Source organism: Talpa europaea (genome assembly GCF_964194135.1).
Source record: "Talpa europaea genome assembly, chromosome: 13".
In the NCBI taxonomy this organism is placed as follows: domain Eukaryota; kingdom Metazoa; phylum Chordata; class Mammalia; order Eulipotyphla; family Talpidae; genus Talpa; species Talpa europaea.
The window spans coordinates 51,373,794-51,391,968 of record NC_140080.1 but is presented as its reverse complement, the minus strand read 5'-3'; the positions used below and the strand labels follow the sequence as shown (position 1 = coordinate 51,391,968).

Below are 18,175 nucleotides of genomic sequence, written 5' to 3'. Positions count from 1 at the left end.
TCAGTGAAAATGGAATTACAATACCATTGCCCTGTTTTCTTTGATGTTTCTTCACCCCCCAAATTGCTGATATTACATTCAAGCCTAGTGCAGAACATCTCATTCATAGTTAACCACCATTGCTATGGTGACTTCTTTTCATTCTCTTATTCATTAGAGAGAGCTACTAATTAATATTCTTCTGTATATTCCTGGTGTTAATCATCTTTGCATCTTTACTTTTGTAATTTAGGTAGTTGAACTCTGGTGATTATTACAAGGTAGAGGCACGGTTTTACAAACACAATTTTAAAAAGGAAAACTCCAAAAGAGTATTTCAGTGAACATTTGCTTACTCAAAGTTAAAATGACAATTAGAAACATAATGAAAAATACTTTCCTATGTTGAAGAAAGTTTTTTATATACAGATTAGATAGGCTCACCATGTTTCATGCAAAAATCAGTGTAAAAAAATTTAGTAAGTCTTATAACTGGCCATAGCCTGACAAAAATCTTAAAATAATTCCTACAAACAATTAAGTAGTACTACTTTTGTAGTACCTACTATATGTAAGAGAGAAAAAGCCAAAACCCCTGCTCATTTAATCTCAACCATTGCCAAGAGGCAATACAAGTACATCTTATAGTTTTGAATTACCTTTTACTTTTGTATAATATAGCTAAATTGTCTTTCACATAGTAAAACAAATGAAAGAACACACCATCTAAGAATAATATCCTAATTACTTTGTTGAACAGAAATAGAAATTAATTATAATTGTACTTCAGCTGAGTCAGAGATGTTACCAAATTATGAACAAAAGAATTAGGAGGTCATAGAATAAGAAAAGATTTGTCAATGAGCACAACTACAAAGATATCTTAAGTACTTTAAAATATTGTCAAATTGACTGTAAATATCAGTTCATTTAAATGGGAAAAATAAAACAAGTAATAATTTGGAATTTAAATACCAACTTATACTAACAACTTTTGGAGAGGGAAAATGGCAATGAAAGGTACAGCTTTTAAAAGTGAGAGGTTACATGTTCCATGATATAGAACAATACCAATTCAAGAATGCTTTTGAAGACAAAAAAGCAGTAATTAAAGTATTAGGGAGGAGTTGTTTTTTTTTTTTTAATTTAGATTTTTTTAATTAAAAAAAGTAAGAGTATTAGCATTAGGCAAAAGTTAAAGCCAAATGTATAATGGCAATAAAGGATTTTGTGATAATAAAAGGGCACAATACAAAGTGAAGATAAAATTTTATTGTTCTTGGAAACACCAGATAACACTGTCAACATATGTAAAATAAGAGTTGTTAGAAATATAAAGCAAAGTTGAATAAAACAGTACTTACTGACAACTCTAACAATTTTTCAAGCAAATACAATCCTTTATTAGAAAACCTCAAAATTGCAGATAGTGTATACAAAACTATAGTATATACATGATGAGGCCAGAGGTTTGTTATAAAAGTTCATACCTATCATCATAAAAACTCAGTAAGGAATGAAAATTAGTGTACTAAGGCAATTAGAAAGAAGAAAAACAGATCCAAAAAGAGAAACAAGAATTAATAAAAAGCAGAATTAATTGAATTAGGGAACAAAATAGCAAAATTAAACAAGTTGCTTCTCTGACGAGATGAACTAGATAGATGAACCTACTGCAGATCTATTAAGAAAAAATGAATGGAAGTTCGTAAACATTGAAAAGTAAGTAATGGATAGAACCACAAATATAAAAGATTTTTCTCAAGCTGTAACAGAATACAGATCTCATACACACTAAGATCTCCAGTGTAACACCGTGCCTAATATACAGAAGTGCCTAATAAAAAATCTGTTAAATTGATTTTTTAAAAAATTAATGATATTCAGTTGTTGATAAGCTTGTGGTGAAACTGGCATCATGCACTGTTATTGAGAGTGCTTTCTGAAAAGCAATTTGTTAGTATGTATGAAAAATTCATAAAGACATAATCAGAAATGCTCACAGTGTGTGTATGTAAAGGTGTTAATCGTAGTGGGTTTTTAATGAAAAATTAGCCTGACCTAAATGCCCAAAACCTGGCAGAGAAATGCATTTCAAAGTATTATGCATCTTACATTGACATTTAAAATGTTTGTGAAGTCTTCTAATTGCATGGTATTTACTTATTATATACTAAATTTACTTACTATATATTAAACATAAGGTAATCTGCATTTTCCTTCAAGAATAAAAAATAAAAGGTTTTTGTAGCCTTTTTGAATAAACTATTTACAGTTTTAAGACAGATACTTAAAGTATCTGTTAAGGGCCTCCCTGGTGGCGCAGCGGTTGAGTGCTGGGCTTCGAAGCTGCCTGCAGCCTCTGCAGCGCCAGTTCAATCCCCGGCCACCGGCGAGGGTCCCACATGGTGTGCAGACCTCTTCTGCCGCACCCATTGCTCCCCTCAGCATTGTGCTTCATCAATCTGCCTGTTCTGTTCCCCGCTCTGGCTCTGGTGAATCCTCTCACCCTCCTGCGCTTCTGACTGTACCCAGTGCTTGTATGTATGTATGTATGTATGTAGTATGTATGTATGTATGCAAGTATAAATAAATAAATAAATCTTAACAAAATAAATAAATAAAGTGTTAATATAAGTATACACATTTGAAATCAGATTGAGAAATACTGATTTTTCCTACTATCTTATGAAAGGTTTTTTAAAACTTCACATGTATTTTGACCTCTGTTTTTCATTATCACCAAAATCATCTTTAGCCATCTGAAGGTTTTCCATCTTCACTTGACATGCATAACTTTGATATATGGCACTTTCTAAACACAAGTATGTGTTGGCATGGGAAAATTACCCCAAATTATAATCACACATTGGCTATTTGTGCTCTTTATAACATAATCACTTACACTACACTTAAGTTTTTTAAATCCCAGTATTTTACTATGTTCAAACATATAGCAAAGCTCAGTAAACTGTACAGTGAACCCCCTGTACCCACCAACTGTATTTTACAGTTGTTAACTTTTTGCTCTATTTCTTTTTTTACATCATTCAAGTATCTATCTAGCCATCAGTGCTTCTTATTTTTTGATGCATGTCAAAGTAAGTTAAGACATTCCTAAGTACTTTAGCATTCATTTCATTACCTAGAATTCAATTTTTGTGTCCTTTTTTTTTTTTTAACTATTTCATTTGTGGAATTCTTTAGTATAATATTCTGTAAGTTTTGAGATATGCACAGACCTGTATAATCTAACTGTACCCAGACACAGTGTATCCTCATCACTCCAGAAGTTCCTTATGCCCCTTCCTAGACAATTCCCAGCCCTACCTGATCATTTATAGTTTGTGCCATTCATAGTAAAGTTGATTAGGCAAGAATCACTGGTGGCAGATAAGTAGGAGCATGGGTTTTGAATAGGAGCAGGATATTTACATGGCCTTTTCACATTACAAGAGAGGAGGAGGAGGGATAATCCCAAAGATATATAATAGAGAAATCCAATAACACCTGAACTTTATGCCGCAAATTAACATGTTTAAAAGAGGTATATGCATATCATGTATCTCCAGATTATGCAATCCTGAGAAAGGAATAACATCAGTTTTATAGCATTCTGACTGAGAATGCATAATGATAAGGGGTGTTCTATTAAAAAAAAAAAAGCCAATTTCACGAAAGTTTAAGAAATGTCAGTGTCAAGAAATGTTCCCACTATCTAAAAAGATGATAAATAAAGCCATTACCTGCTCCTGGACTGGTCCTGTACCAGACAGGAAAATTTTTATAAAGAATATTACTATTAGTTCATTTAATAAGTAATATGGACAGTAGGTTAATGTTTGATGTGACTTAATGAACATTAAGTGTGCTGTGGTGACGAGAGTATCCTTATATCTTAGGAAATGCTTACTTTTTAGAAAATATTGAAGTAAATAAAAGTAAACAACCATGGTGTATATAACTTACCCTCATTAGTTCAAGGGGGAAAAATGTGTATATATGCATACACACATACATAAAGTGTGAATTATAATGCAAGAGGGTAAAATTTTAACAATAGGCAAATCTAGATAAAGGCTATATAGTATTTAATATTTTTTATTTTTCTAACTTGTGTTAGAGGTAGTATTAATGAAGAAAGTTAAAACTGGGCAAAATTATAAAGGTGGAAACTTTTCCTTTAGTATCTATTTTCACCTCTTTAGCCTCCAGTAAATGTAAACTCCTTAAGTATTTGATACATAAGCTTTGCTCAATAAATATTTGTTGAATTGGGGGCCCTAGGGATTATGCCAGCATTCTCTAACCCCCACAAGTCCAAGGAATAACTAAACCTGTAGACTGAGTTCTTCCATCACAAAGGCTGGGAAACTATGAGACCTTAGACTTGAGCAACTGGGAGGCTTCCTTGTGGTGCCACAGGGGTGAAGGCCACTTTACCTTCTACCACTTCAAGAGACCTACCTCTGGAGCTACCCTAACATTGGGTTGATGCAGTGAGCTAATGATGAAAGTTTAGTAACCCTTCAGGGATACTAGAAACAGAAGAACAACCAGTTTGGACAGATAGAATGTTAACCTAGCTAAACAAAAAAGCTACTAGAGGAAGCAGATAACTTCAACAACAGAAATAAGCACTTAATAAAATTCAGATAAAACGAACACAGAAATGTTTTGAAGCTAATAACATTATTATACAAACAACTTAGTAGATGACCGATCACTGTGGGATTTAAATTACTAGACTAGAAAATCAAGTAAAATAAATCCTCTAAACATGGAGCTAAAATAACAAAAAGAAAATACCTTGGAAGGAAAAATAAAAGATGTAGGGAATAGATATAGGACTGACATATCTAACATGTGAATAGTAGTTATTTACACTAATTTAAAAGGGAAAAAAAGAAACAGGTGGGAAGATAGTAATAGTGTAAACAAAGAATTTTTTCTTAAAGCCTGAGCTGTCATTTACAAAGCTCATTGAACTACAGATGGAGAAATAAAAACAGACACACATACCCCTCATACATATATTGGTAAAATTCTTTAGTTCTAGATGTAAGGAAGTACTGTCAAACTGGTGGTGAATTTCTAACTGTAACAATGGACCATATAGACTACTAAGAGAAAAGAAGTACAATATAAGAATACTGTACCTGACCAAGGTATTATTCATCTGTAAGGTAAGAGATAAATAACTGTAGACGTTAAGGATTTAAAGAAATATTTCTATAAGCATAGGTTTTTACATATTGTACAAATAAATAATGGAAGCATAAACCACAGCTTACAAAAGTGATTACCTAATAGGAGAAGGAAAAGGTGAGATGTATATAAATTGTTGCAGTCTTTTTGAAAAAAGTCTGGCAGTAGGAAACAAGAGCTTTTGTCCTTTAGGGATGCATACTAAAGTATTTGTGGATTAAAGATAGGGTAAATAGGGTGTACTTCAGAGTGATATGGGAGTAAGGTGAATAGAAGTATGGTTTGGCTAAAGATAGATGACTGTTGGAGCTGAGTGATGCTTCATAAGGGTTTGATATAACATACTGTCTACTTTTATGTAAGTTCACAATTTGCCATTATAAAAACATTCTTAAAGCTGTGAGGCAGTCATACTTTTGGGACTATCTCATGTTTATTATAACAGCACTGTTTTCAGTAGTAATAGAAAAAATTATAGCTATCAGTAGAGTTTTATGTCTTAGAGTTTACTTAAAGAGATTTTTCATAAGATATTGTTGAGTTAGAAAAATCAAGATGAGTAATCCAAATATTTCACTTCTGTAAAATGAGCAGTGTTTGAAAAATCTATATGTATGTTTGTATATGTACATACATTTGTGTAAAATTAGCCAGTAGGGAGCAAAATTTGCTAGGATTTACACCTGGCTGGTAATGAAGCATTTGTTGGGGGACAAGTGGCAAGAAGAAGGATGGTTTGAGTGGAGGGAAAGGAAGCAGAGGTTGACACAGTCATGTAATATTTTTGTGCAATGTTTTGTACACATGTACAAGATTTCAAATAAATCATCTCTTGTTCCATATACCTATTTATTTTGATCCTTTATGCCTTTCCCTTCCCTTCATAACAAAGCTAAAGTGGAGTCATCAAATCTAGGTTTGCTAACATCCTACTTGTTGTAATCACCAGATGCCTCAGCTGTTTTTAATAGCAAATTAATCAGCATTTTAGATGAATTTGATAGTGTTAATCAGCATTTTCTTCCTAAAATTGACCTGTCTTGGTTTCTGGGACAGAATGCTCCTAGTTTTTATTCAGCTTCCTTGACTGTTCCTTCTAGACTCTCCCATTTCTTCCTCATTCCCTCCCTTTATTATTGCCCCTGTGTTGGTTTTTCCAAAGAATTTATTTTCTGGACCATCTTCTTGTGCCACATATTCTTCCAAATAAAGTTAACTCACAAGCATTTTTTTGCATGTATGTTTTAATATCACTCTTCTGCTAAGCTTTCCTTTTTGGTAACTTTATAAAATTGAGATAATAATAATAATAATAATAATAATAATAATACAGGTTTACAACACTGTATATGATTTAGGGGAATAGGTTCACACCTCTTTTGGTGTATGTTACCAGCCATACCCACCAGCAGAGCACCCATAATCCTCCACTATACATGATTGGGTCTCTTCTCCACTTTGTGTCCCACCTCCCACCTTCCCCCTTTGTAGCCTCAACCCTGCAGTCATATTTCTAGAAGTTTTTTTTTTTAATTTAGTTTAGTTTGTTCCTTTGTTTTGTTTCTCTGTATTCCACAAATAAGTGACTCCACCTTAGTTCTTTTTCTCCTTCTGACTTATTTCACAACATAATCCCCTCCAGGTTCATCCATGTTGTCGAAAGTGTCAAGATCTCATCTCTCTATTGCTGGCTTGTGGGGAGGGGTGTGTGTGTGTGTGTGTGCGCGCGTGCACGCGCGCGCCCATGTGTGCACATGCGTACATCTTTATCCACTCACTTGTCATTGGGCACTTAGGTTTTTTCCATAAATTAGTTATTGCAAATAGTGCTGCAATAAGCATAGGAGCTCATATATACCCTAAGATTAGTGATTTTGCAATTTTTTGGATAAAGATCAAGATGGCGAGTTGCTGAATCATGTGGTAAATCTATTTGAAATATTTTGAGGAACTTCCTAAGTGTTTGCCATAGGGACTGGACCAGTCTACATTTACACTAACAGTGCACAAGGGTTCCTTTTTGTCCACACCTTCACCAACACTTGTCGTTTCTGGTCTTTTTGATACAGAGCATTCTCATGAGTATGAGGTGATACTTCATTTGTGGTTTTCATTTACATTTCCCTGATGATAAGTGACATTGAATATATTTTCATGTGACTGTTGGTCATTTGTATGTCTTTCTTTAAGAAGTATCTATTTAGATCTTCTGCCCATTTTTTTAATTTGGGCTAAGTTATTTTCTTTTTTGCTGAGTTGAATGAATTCTTTGTAAATCTTAGATATTAGTCCCTTATTATATGTATGATGTATAAATATTTTCTCTCTTTCAGTAGGGTATCTTTTCATTGTAACAGTAGTTTCTTTTGTATTATAGAAGCTTTTTAGTTTTTTGTGTCCTTTTTGCTTTTGCTTTTTTTCCCCTTTCTTTTACCATCAAAAAATCCCTGAAGCCAATGTCATGAAGTCTTCTGCTATGTATTTTATGGTTTCAGGTCTTTGATCCATCCAAGTCTTTGATCCATTTTGAATTCGTGTGTGTGTGTGTGTGTGTGTGTGTGTGTGTGTGTGAGTGAGTGGTCTGGTTTCAAGTTTTTACATGTGACTTTCCAGTTTTCCCAGCACCTTTTGTTAAAGAAACTTTTCTTACTCCACTGTATACTCTTGGCTCCTTTGTCATAGATGAACTGTACATGTAAGTGCACCCACACTCAGTTTGAACTATCATATAAGGTAGTCATCATAAACTCCTCTTCCTCCTTTTCCTCAATTACTCCACAATTCTTTGAGCACCTACTATGTACTAGATACTATTTGAGCGCTGGGATACACCCGATTAAGAAAATGGAAATACTAACATACCCATCCACTATCACTGTCAGTTTCTACCTCCAAAATATTTGTAAATCCACTTACCAGTTTCAAGCTGGAAGTCACTTGAATACCTCTGTGCTGTGTGAAATCAGGACTGTAATACTTGAAAATAACTTCTAAGGAAATTAAAAAAAGAATTGAAATTAAAAATTTTAAATATGGTATATTCTTTCAGTTACTCTGAATATACGCTCTTCAATTTTGGTCTCTTCAGAAAACAGTTGCTATTGAAAGCAGCTTTAAAAAAAAAAAAACAACTTTATATTAGAAAGAACTACTGAACTTTCTAATAGAAAGAAGTGCTACATGCTGCAACAAATTTTCCCCATAGAAGAAGGAATGCCTCTTATTTGAACTTATATATTTAATTAAAGTGGAACACATATTCTGGAACCTTTTTTTATTTTTACTGGATTTTATTGCTTTATGTGTTCATCAGCTATGTATTGATTTTACAGAATATTTATTTTCCACATGGTGAATGTGCCTGAATCATTGCTTGATCAAAGTCCCTCAAGGAATGATGCAAAAATCTTCAGTAAGTATCATACAAGGATTTTGGAGTTGCTGAAAAAGACTGATGAAAATACCCAAAATTTATTGCTTAATTTACATGAGGTCCTGGTTAGAGTTAACATGTAGTCTAAATTCAGAACATATTAATAGTTATTTGAGAATTAACTGCCCATAGATGTTTGTATGTGAAAAGCCTAATAACATTGTTACCCATCGATATATTGTGTTGTCCATGTGACAGATACACTTTAAGTGTTGCAAAGTTAGAGATTATAACCAAGATTATAAATTTCAGAACTTAATCAACTTGGAGTAAATAAAAGGGTGTTATATGTAACATTTTAAATATGGCTCATTCCATTAGGCATTGTTTTATACCAGTGCTACCCAGTGTAGCATATTTGCAAATTGATACCAGTCATAAATTTGTGAATACAAATCACTGTACTGCTTCCTTAAGGAAAAAAAATGCTATGAAAAAAGTCAGTTGATCGAAACTGTGTGCTGGTGACACAATTTCCAGTTTTGGTACACCTTCCTTGTTTCATCACGGATTAGTAATAAACAGTTTGCAGACTGGCCTCAGCTCCACATTGAGTGAATTTTATGTGCTTATCAGCTTATTGTGGCAAGAATATATGTCCTGATTAGTATAGCAATACGTGTAGCACTTTTAAATTTGTACAATTCTTCGTCTTTTCCCCCCTTAATTTCTGCCTTTTTCCCACAGTCATATTCTACATTTTCTTCCTGTATGGAAATTCTAATGATGGTGTTTGCTACAAATAATTGCTTTTGCCTACCCTTCTGGGAACTTAAATACATTTAGAGAGCCAGAACATACCCATAAAATATGTGTTATACCCCTGCCCCCATACTTCCTGATACTCATTAATTGCTGAAGTCCAGATGAAAAGTTTACAGACATTAATTCTGTTATTTAGCGTGCCAGTGGACAAAGTTGAAAACAGCAGTCACTGTTGAAGGAATTATTCACCTTTTCCTCATTTTACTTTGACGGGCAGTAATCTGGCCTACTTTTAAGCAGCTGCTATACTTTTCTTCTTTTTGTGCAGTTCAGCTTAAGCAAGGAACTGCTTCATTATAATAAATAGACAAACTACTTTGCGATTGAGATATTTTAAAAAGTCATTAATATATTGTTACCATTGGTATTTACTGAGTCCATTTCTGTGCCATAAAGCACACAAAATGACCAGTATTTTGAAATACTATCATGTTATAGTATTCTAAATATACTATAATTATTTGTGAAACTCATTTTCTTAGTTGTATATTTCAGGAGCTATGGAAATATGGCAGTTGACACATGTCTATATAGAATTATACTAGTCAAGAAATCAAAACATAAATCAAAATATATCAAAAATTTTTACCAAATGAATCATGTGTTGTTAGCAGTTTAACCATAAATAGGAAGAAGTGTCATCACTTTAGGTAATTTTCAAGCAAACTTTTTACCTTGCAAGTATACACTTGATCTTAGCCAAAAGGCCGAGAAGCGATTACCTTGCAAGTATAAAGACTACAAGAAGAGGTTATATAGGCTGTTAATTTAGATTGTCAACATATTTGATAATTAGGAATTTAGATTTGATAGGCTAAAGGAGTTTGCATATTGGTATACATAAAGATTTCTCCATCTAACATGTGAAATGTATTTTATCTTCTTGCTTTCCAATTGGCATTTTTAAATCATTTACAGTAAGTATGTTAGGTAATAGGTTAGAAAAATTATAATTCATTTAATGGTCCAAGAACCTAATTTTTTAGCCAGGACTGTGAGAGACATCTTTGATTAAATCTATTTCTGAAGTCATTGAGTGCCAGCAAGCACCGTGTTCAGTATTTAGGAATTTAGGTATTTAGGAATTTAGGTGTCCATTATGTGCAGAGAGCTGAGCATACAATGTGCAATGAAATATTCTTTCATTTAATACCCAATTATGAAAGAAATTTTATTAATCATATTTTGCATGCTCTGCTTTTTCTCCTCTGCTTTTTGACACATATGGTACACTTTACACACAGTTCTGCATTTTTATTTTTCAAACTTTCTTCTAAATAAACCAACTACTTCCACCTGGATCTTATACAAAAACCTCTATAGCCCTCTTACTTGAAAATCAATTCTTATTAACAATACAATTTTATCATGAGTTTTTTCCTACTTAAAACTATATTGATCTAGCCCTAAAGTTTAAGAATTTTTAATTCTAGGTGGACTGGCTTTTAAAGAAAAATATGTAAGTCAAATTTTGTTAAGTGGAAGAAAAGGGAAAGAAGTAATTACAATACCCAAATTACCATGTACTGTAAACATTCATTCTTTGTAAAACTAACATACTATATTTAATTGATCGTGTATCAGAAAAATAAATGGGAAATTGTGATTGTAGCTGAGATGTTCTTTGGATGTCTGCAAATGAAAATTCTATTTAAATCATAATATACATGTTTAAATTTTGTTACACAAAATAATAGCCTGCTAAAATGTCCCTTCGAAGTTCATGTAATGTTCAAGAAATTTCAAGTGTATTTGTCTAAAATATATAAAATTGTGTATTGCAAATACCACAGTAAGGTTTTTGTATAAAAGTTGGCTTGATGGTTTTCCTTAAAAATTGAATTTTTTCCAGTGCCTAATAACCTAAAGTGAGTCTGTCACATAATTATAGTAGTTGAGGTGTTGCTAAATATTTAAGATTAAACTCTTCAAAGGGTAAATCTGGGCAGAACCCTGATAAAAGATATTTAACTTTAAAATAATAATTTCATATGCATATATTTAAATGAGTTCAGCCTAATCTGTATCATCTTATGTGCACAAAAATGTTTCATCTAGTCATAGTTAAAGGACCTCCACATAATACACACACACACACACACGCACGCATGCACAATAAATAACTGAGACTGGGTAATTTTGTCAGTTTTCTTTAGTGACGTCAAAATTTTTGTAACGATACCAGTCCTGTTTACAGAGGGAAAAAATAGTCTTGACTAATTTATGCTTTACAGAATCTGTTTCTATTGTTACTGACATTTTAGTAGAAAAGCAATGTATACATTGAGGGCATATTGATTTTATTTCTCATGTAGATTTTGCTTTCAACTTAGTATTTTCAATTGTTGATATATTCCCTTCCCTCCCCAACTTTTAACTTTAATTCTCTTATACCTGCTATATACTATAGGAATACAGTGAAAATAAGTTCTCTTGGCATACTTATTTCCAAATATTTATGGAACTACTTTTTCCCTTTAGAATTAAAATAACTAGGATTTACTTAGGAGTTTTGAGGTTAAGAAATGGAGATTTAAAAGAAAATACATAAAATTATCTATGTTTTATTTCTGTCTCTAAGCTACATTTCTTTATCAATTTGGGGTTATATAAGCTATAAGGATTTGTTTCATAAAATGCAGCTGTATTTTTCTGTTACCTCTTTCTCTAGGTAGCATAAATGAGTTACATTTATATAATTAATGTTTAAATATATAAGTTGTAGACAGTGAACTATTGCAGAACAAAGAGACCACCCCAAAATAGACATAAGAGGCCTGCAACAGTTTTGAAATATTCCTCAAGTAAAGCCCCAGAGACTCTGAAACCAGAGTCACTTTGTTCAGAGAGCAGTGTCAGCACAGGCTGAGAAAGCCACATATCTATGGATAGGCTTCTCAGGAAAAGTCTGTTCTAAAGACTCCACAAAACTGCTGAAGAAATGAGTTTTTCCCTTTATCAATATGAAAAGAAATCCAGAGATTTGAAGAAAATAAACTGGATGACAGAGAAGGCCCAGGATGAACAAACAGAACAATTGTTCTTGGACAGTGTAAATAATATAGGAAGCAGAAAGGTAAGTTCTTAGAATTCTTATAAGGCAACCATCCTTAAAGGCGACTATGCAAAGTTGACTAGAAAATTCCTTGGAATTTAAACTATCATTACTGAATGTAAATGTTACACAGAATTAAAGAATAGACTGGATATTGCTGAAAATCTAATTTGAGATCTAAGAGAAAGACAGGGTATTAAACTATATTTTCAAAGACATTGGGAATACAAGGAAAAAGGTAATTAAAAATTTTTTTAAATAATAAATTTTATTTTTATATTCCAATTTTTTAAAAGGATATACATTATCCATCTTACAGAAAGACCAGATCAGTGATGGGGAAAAATTTTAATTGAAGAAACTACATTAATTGAAGATTGATGCTTTTAAATGAAGGGGAATACCTCAGAGTCAAGCAAAGGATAATAACAAATTCATATTCGAAATTCAACTTTAATCTTAGATGGATATGTTTACCAGCATTGTTACTGCTTATTTTTTTATTTAAGATAGTTTCCATATAGGGCCTCCCCTGGTGGCGCAGGTGGTTGAGCGCCGCGCTGTGAAGCTGTCTTCAGCCTCTGCAGCACTGGTTTGATCCCAGCCGGCCGGCGAGGGTCCCACATGGCGGCAGACCTCTCCTGTTTGCCCACTGCTCCCCTCAGCAGTGTATTTTGTCAGTCTGCCTGTTCCGCTCCCTGCTCTGTCTCTAGTGAATCCTCTCACCCTCCCGCTCATCTGGCCTATACCGCGTTTCTTATGTAAATAAATCTTCAAAAAAAAAAAGAGATAGTTTCCATATAAATTAACAGTAAATTTCATTTAATATAACATTTTTAGAGCTTAGATTTTTCTGGCAGAGTTCTTTTCACAATATACTCAATCATGAAATAAACATTGAACACTATGGAAAGATCACAAATTATGACATTGTTTTACTGTTTGTCTTGACTGTGTTCATATATAACCCTAATAAGAATTTAGAGATTTAATGATAACTGTTAGGAAGTATGCTGTGACAAAACTCTTCACTGTATTTGAGGGTAGCACCTTCTGTTGGAAGTATTCAAAAAACAAAGTAGCTGGTGTTGTCTTGTTGTTTGGTTTTTGACAGAGCGTACCATTAACTCATTAAAATCTTTTAAAAAGAGTACTCTTTCACACATAGTTATTCCTGGAAATATACTTACATGTTATCTGATTTTGTATTCAGAAAATTATTTTTAAAATTCCCTAAGTGTGGTATATGTTTAGGGATTTTGTTTTGTTTTTGTTTTTTTTTTCTGTGCATCATGTCATGTACCCATTATTTAAATATTTAGAAATAGATTAAAATTAATTGTAAGTAATGTTTTCAAATATATGCTTCTCTACCTCATTGAATTTGAAATCATTTCACTAGGAAATATTTCATTTACATATCTCTAAAAAATAGGAACAATTTAAAATCTAAGTATAATACCAGATCATACCCAAACTAAATTTAAGTGGATTATTAAATATCCAGTTATTCTAAGTTCATTGCTTCATAGAATCATGGTGTTAAAAACTATTCAGTGTAATCCAAATAATAGTCCATATATTGCAGTTGGGTGATATGTCTGAATAGCTTTTAATCTATAGATATCTTAGTTCCTTGATTTGTCCTTGCAATTTTTTGAAACAACCTGATTAATTTACCTGGTAATTTTGTGAATTTTGCTCATTGCATCTCCTTAGTTCTATTGGAGGAAAATTACTGTCTCAAGTATATTTTTATCTCTTTCAAATTTTTCTCAGTTTACCTAGAATAAATTTAAAAGAAAATTGATTTTAATGTTAGAAAGAAATGTTGCTTGTGGTGATTACAAGGGGATTTGGCTGGATGGGTACTGAGATTATTTTAATGTTTCTGACCAATTAATTTTTGTCAAGTCCAAGGTGAACATTAGGTTTTGTGAAACTAATTTCTAGCACTTAGTGTTGGCATGTATTTTCTGTTTAAATCACTAAACTATTTTACTTACTAATTTTCCCTATAATTTTAAAAGCCTTATTTTTATCACCGTTCCTCAAAATATACTGGGGTGTATGTGTAGCATTTCATACAGGTTTTCTAGTTTTCCTTCACAATTGAACAATCATTTCAAATGAGCTTCCAAAGGAAGCTAAAAGTCTTCAGCTGATATATAAAAGTATGAGCTGAGTATAGGAACATAATCCTGTAGTACATAGTGTGTGTAAAAGCTCTATGAAAGCTAGGGGTGGCTTGCTTAAAGCAAATTATATGACAGATCTATTCTCCATATGGATAATTTGGGAAGTAATAGTATGTGGATAAAAAGAATTTACCCAGACAGTAGTCAGTAGCAACATGAGCTGCCACCTGGTTGTTAAACATATGTGTACAGTGAATAAAGTTGAGTTTCACATTTATATTCCTTTCTTTAGTTCTATTCCACCATAGGCACTCCTACTTGATTTATTGATGTCAATACAGTTCTAAAACTCCCTATTTGTAGACTTATTCTACATTTATTAAGTACCTACTATATGTATTACTATAGGTATTATAAAAGTCCTTAAGTAGAAATTACAGGCTTATATTTCAAGCATCTGTTGAATCATGTGGAGAAACAAACAGAAATTACAGCTACCTCAGTGAAGGTTAGTATCTCAGAAGACTCCAAATTTCATAAGAAGGCCTTCTTTTTTTCTCAGTAAGCACACTACCTGCTTCATGCCACAAATATATAAGTTTTTCATTTTCTAGGTGCTATAGATTTAGGCAGGTTCTATTAATAAAGTATGACAATTTTTTAAAGTTTGAATGATATATGTATCTATGTAGTTAAGTATTTATCTAGAATAAATGGAATGCATTGGGATACTGGAGCAAACAACCGTCATTTTACAAACCCTTGATTTTTCTGGGAAACAATCTTTGGTCTCCTACATCCTTTTGGTCAGAATATAAGGGGTTTAAAAGGGGAAAGCACAACTCTCTGGGCCTCCCCAGTGACGCAGCAGGTTGAGCGCTGTGCTATGAAGCTGTCCGCAGCCTCTGCGGTGCAGGTTCGATCCCAGTGGGCCACGGAGATATCCAAATGGCGTGGCAGACCTCTCCTCTCTTTCCCACTGCTCTCCTCAGCAGTGTATTTCAGTCAGCCTGCCTGTTCTGTTCCCCACTCTGTCTCTGGTGAATCCTCTCACCCTCCTGCACATCTGGCTTGTACCCTGGTTCTTGTATGCATGAATAAATAAATATATATATATAATATATATATAAATGCACAACTTTCTAATGATTTCAAACTAGTGATGTTCCCTAGGTGTACTTAGGAAGTTTTGTCTCCTTCCAAACCACTCCAGATAAACATATAACCTAAGTTAAGTACCAGTATAAACAGCCTCAAGATGAGTCCCAACATCCTCCCAACAATAGATTACTACCCCTAAGCCCTTCCAATATATAAATTCTTGAGCTGCTCTCCCTGACCACTAACCTAAAAATATTTCCTAATTAAGTAAATGGAAAATTAAAAAGAACAACTGATCAAAATCCATATGAATACTCATGGAAGTTTGGGATAGAGGAGGTATACTGGTATGGCTACCATGCATTGCAAAAAGGAATAAAAGGAAAAAAGTGACAGTGTAAATATTGTTCAAACAGAACCCTGAGTCTTCATCCCCTAATAGTGTGAAGACATAGGATAAGCTGCTTAATGGCTCTGTATACCTTTCTCTAAATGGAGATAATAATTGCTGTTGTGAAGATCAAAAATTGCTGCAGATAACAGAATTCAGTAAATGGTGATAGTCTTGGAGGGAATGCTTCAGATTTTGAAGACTCTTAAACCATCTTTGGAGTTTTTACTTAGAGTAAGAATCCCTCAGAAGAGAAACAGCATAACGTGACTATAAAGTTGACCACATCATGGTTTAAAATGATAACACATCTAGGCAACAAATGATATGAATCTGAGCTGGGACAATGGAAATGAAAATAGAAGATGGATTTACAAGATGGTTCAGATTGAAATTTTGCATAATTGATTTTCAAAGTTGAGGATTTGAGAATTAAAATGAGGTTTTTAGTAACTGGATTGGTTGTTAACGCCACAGAGGTGGAAATAACTGGCATTAATCCAACAGATGAAACTGTCAAGGAAGGGAAATAATGAATTGAATGTTTTCAATCTTGAGTTACAGATAGTTGAAAGAAGTCTAGGAAATGTCAGGTTAGGTGATTGAATCTCAGAGGAAATGTAGACACTTGATTTTGACTAAATTTTTTTTTTAAAGATTTATTTATTCATACAAACACTGGCTACAGTCAGAAGCACAGGAGGGTGAGGGAATTCACCAGAGCAGGGAACAGAACAGTGACGAAATACACTGCTGAGGGGAGCAGCGTGCCTGGCAGGAAAGGTCTGTCGTGCCATGTGGGACCCTCGCTGGTGGCCGGGGATCGAACCGGTGCTGCAGAGGCTGCGGGCAGCTTCGCAGCCCAGCGCTCAACCGCTGTGCCACCAGGGGAGGCCCATTGACTAAATTTTTTAAGTTAAGGGGCACGATGTATTTTGTTTTGTAGTGTCATCACCCACTCCCAGAATATATGGACATTAGTAGAATAGTTAATGATTTTAAAAAAGTTATAATCATTAATACAAAGCATTTTAAAGGCTCAACATCTATTTACTGTTAGCATGTCAAATGTAATTGTGTCGAATGAATGCTGGGTATTTTGGAGAGGTTTTTGAAAAGGAGATTTACTTTATATATTGTCATCTTCTAACCTTGGCCACATCTCCTCTATCTGGTTACTGCTCCCTTTTGGATACTATGCATAGCGTTAGAAAAATGTTTTTAATGATTGCTTAACCTTTTTTCATTTTTTTTCCTAGTTTCTGAAATAAAATTGAGTTAGTAAATATTACTGTCTTTGTAATAAATATTACAATGGCTGTTGATAGCTTCATAGTACTCAGACTTAACCCCTTGTGCCACCAGGGAGGCCCTGATAAAATTGCTTAAATACAAGTTGAAATTTAGTGATTAAATAGTGGAGGCTAAAATTTGGAACAAAATGGAAAATAACAGTATAATGATCATCATGGCCATTTTGACATTAAGAATTAAAGACTGTAGATTTCTAGGTGATTTTTCTCTATGTAATAATCTAAGAAAGGCAGAACAAGTATTTTTAATTTACTACCTACACTAGAATTCCAAGACCAGTTTGATCTATGTTCATGAGTAAAAAGTTAATCTGAAGGTTTAGGACTGCTTAGGGAAGAAGAGGTGTCTTAGCCTGGTCCACAACTAAATAGCAACTTAGAGAATAGTACTTTTGCCTGAGATGAAAGACTAGCCAACTTGGGCGCAGTGCAGGATCATTGCTGCCTGTGCTGAGAAACAGCACAGTAACAGAGCTAGGCTGATGGGCGCAGGGCATAATACTTCACTGGGGTAATTCTACATACTCATTATGAACATTTGTTAGCATCAGGCTTAACTTAGAATTTGCCTATTTATCCTTTTTAAAAACGTGAGCTAAAAAGAACAGTAAAAAAAGGGCATATAAAGAACCATAAGAGAACCATAAGAACCATAAGAGAAGGGCATATCTTCATTAGAACCATAAGAGCATATCCATAAAGAACCATAAGAGAAAGGCAGATCTTCATTAAAGCACATTGCTTAATTAAATTCGTGTTATCAGGAACACATGACAAATCGTGTGTTTCACA

General features: G+C 33.5%; 1 protein-coding gene across 2 annotated transcripts in view; it reads left to right on the top strand.

Annotated features, from left to right (window-relative positions):
• ANKRD12 (ankyrin repeat domain 12) overlaps positions 1-18,175 on the top strand; it is a gene marked incomplete at its 3' end in the record, with an annotated part of 70,047 nt that overhangs the window by 30,572 nt on the left and 21,300 nt on the right. The gene's annotated exons all lie outside the window — the stretch shown is intronic.